We start from the raw sequence: 3,245 nt of genomic DNA, 5'->3' as shown, positions 1-3,245 counted from the left end.
TCCAACCAACATGAGGTGGATGGGTGACTAGAAAAATTGAACTCTCAGTTGAACTCTGAAAATAGTTATTACGTGTACTGTGGTCCACATAGCTGTGTCGATCACGGTTCAAAAATGACATTGTTTCACGTAATTTTTTTTAGCGACTCACTGCAACATATATTTTTAAAACTCATAATATACATTATTTTAAAACATAATGTACATTATTCTAACTCATAAAGTACATTATCTTACCCTAGAAGTTTCATTATTCACATTATTCTAACACATAATGTACAGTATTCCAACACATAAAGTACATTATTCTAACTCACAATGTACATTATTCTAACTCTTAAAATTCAACATCGTAGTTTTGGACCGTGGTCCACATAGCTGTATGAACTGTGTGGACCATGATCTATACAATAATTTTCGTTGAATGACAAGTCAGCCTATGTTGACATGTTTACTCATTAGTTAATACTCACATTGAGTTTTAACTAATTTAAAATTAGGAAAATGGCATTCTTTCCCATGTGTTATATACTTATAGCATTCCTCCTCCCCGCCCCCTTCCCCCGGAATTATTAAAGTGACAGTTTTTTCCCCTGATATGTTAAATGGACATATTTACCCTTAAAATAAATATTTCATTTATTTTTATTCTCCAACAAATTATAACCACGATTTGGTTCAAACCGTACAGACACTATAGCAACCAAAGTACCAAACAGAGAAGTTATGATGACAATTTAAAACAGGAACCCAATATTTAGAGTTTATTAAAATCGCGAATTGAAACTGCATGTTCATGTTCTGAATTGAAAAAATAAAATACATTAATTGTTGAATTTAGAATATTTTAAAAATAAAAAATAAAATTTTAAAAGAAAGTTTGAACCAGCTGTTCAAATTGGATCTGAAACCGTGAATTGACGGTTCAAAATCAAAACCAAATCGCGATTATATATACTTATATGTGAGAATCAGAATAAATGCGAAAAAGAACATACACTATTTGCAAATATTATAATTTTAATTTTAAGCTAATGCTAGTAGTTGTTCCGATTTGAACCTCCGGTTCACGGTTCAGGATCCATCTTTTTCAGTTCACAATTTTAATAAACGGAAACTCAAATATTGGGTTATGGTTCAGAATCATAACAAAAAATTTCGATTTGATTGCAATAATGTCCGGTTCAGTTCAAATCGAACCGTGTTCATCCCTACGTATAAGCAATACTTTGTTAAAGAAGATAAATAAATAAAATATTTATTTTAAGGGTATAAATGTCAATTTAATATATCAGGAGGAAAACCGCCACTTTTATAATAATTGAAGGGACAAATATGGATGCATAAATAATTCAAGAGGAAAAAGTGCTATAAGCATATAACTCAAGGGGAAAAAGTGTCATTTTCGCTTTAAAATTAAGCTATTTTTTAAACTTTATTTAGAGAAACTCTATTAATGCTTGTATTTTAATTTTAATGTTCGATTTTAAACTTTATTTTAAAGAAATTAAATTCGGTCTACTTGGATCGCAAATGGTTGGTAAATACTTTTTTGCCACTTAACGATTCTTGTGGAAAGCCTTACAGCCCGTAAATGTACCCATCATCAGCTTTCCGTAATGCCCAAACACAGAATATTGTTTTACCATAATGCACAATAAAGACCATCCCTTTCCTCTCTTGCTTTTTCTTACTTTTTTGAACAGAATTTTGAATTTCTGAAAACTTGAATCAATTTGGGTAAATCCAATAAAATTTAAAGAAACTAAAAATAAATTTTAAAAGATAAAAGTGATGCAAGTGAGGGTTGGATAACTAAGACTCGAATCGAATATTTTATGAGTACTTTCTTTTTTTTCCAAATAATATTCTTGGTGATTAATTATTTCAAGTTTGCTGAGCTTTATCAACACGGAGAGTACTTGTGCATGCATATTTATGTAGTAATAATGTAATATTAATATTTTTTTCTTGTGACGTGGAAAATCTGTAGTCATTATCTGAAAGTATACACTGAGTAAACATCATTAACGTATAATAGTCCTTAGATAATATTATATTACAATAACTCTCATATGTTTATTAATTTTTTAAAAATCTCGCTCCCCTAAAATTTTAAGTAATGTGATATTTTCAAAAGTATCACCATTATGAGAGAGTTTACTATGTTTCTCATTATTTTGATACAATCTTCCAGAATTGAGTCATAGCACATCACATAACAAATATTCTTTGAACCAAACACCTCTTTAGCTTATTAATATATTCGAATGTTCTCGTGCTTAACTTTGCTAAAAGTATGTCACTAAAATACCATGTTCATGGTATATTGGGCTGGCTAGGCATCTTGCTACCTAGTTAATGTGTGTATGTGTGTGCTTAACTTTGCTAAAAATAAAATGTCACTAAAATACCACGTTTATGGTATATTATATTGGGCTGGCTAGGCAGCTTGCTACCTAGTTAATTTGTCTGTATGTGTGCCCTGAAAAAGGTGGTCTAGTGGTGAAACATGATTTTTGGTCCCGATAGAATGAGATGCATGAGAGTCTAGAGGGGGGGGGGGGGAATAGACTCTTTTCGTTCGAAGCCCTAAACGTCACCTTTCGGTGTCTTGGCGCAGCGGATAAGATAGATTCGTTTTAAAATACTTTGCACGAGTTTGCGTAATTAGACAAACTTTCGGTAATGATAATGAAGAAATGATATGAGAGCAAAATAAAAAGCGTAAGTAAGGAGATAAGGAGGACACGAGATTTTATAGTGGTTCGGCCAATGTTGCCTACTCCACTCTTCTTCCACAACTGTTGGAAGGATTGCACTATCACTCTTAGTACAATTACACAAAGACTTCCTTAATCACTAAGCCGGACAGCCTTCGTAGGTTTTTCAACTCCTCGAGTTTACTCCGCCTCTATCAACTTCTTCTCCTGAGTTGAGGTTGGTAGAAAATGATTTCTTGAATTCTCCAACGAAGAGATCTTGACTCTGAGATATGATAGCTTCAAACTGATGTCAAGACTTCCTTGAGGCGTAAGACAAGTGATTCTCCAAGTAACTTAACACCTCAAAAACTGGTTCACAAAAGCTTTTTGTAAATCGTAGACGTTTCAAGAGCTTTTGTAAGTGAGTAAGTCGAGTGATAATGAACCAGCACCTTCTTAGTTGATGAAGGTGAGTTTATATAGGTGATGAAAATCCATCCATTGGAGGGAGATGAAATTTTCGAACCTTTTAACCATTGG

Source organism: Ipomoea nil, unplaced genomic scaffold, assembly GCF_001879475.1.
Source record: "Ipomoea nil cultivar Tokyo-kokei standard unplaced genomic scaffold, Asagao_1.1 scaffold3104, whole genome shotgun sequence".
Classification (NCBI taxonomy): Eukaryota; Viridiplantae; Streptophyta; class Magnoliopsida; order Solanales; family Convolvulaceae; genus Ipomoea; species Ipomoea nil.
This window is presented reverse-complemented; position numbering follows the sequence as displayed.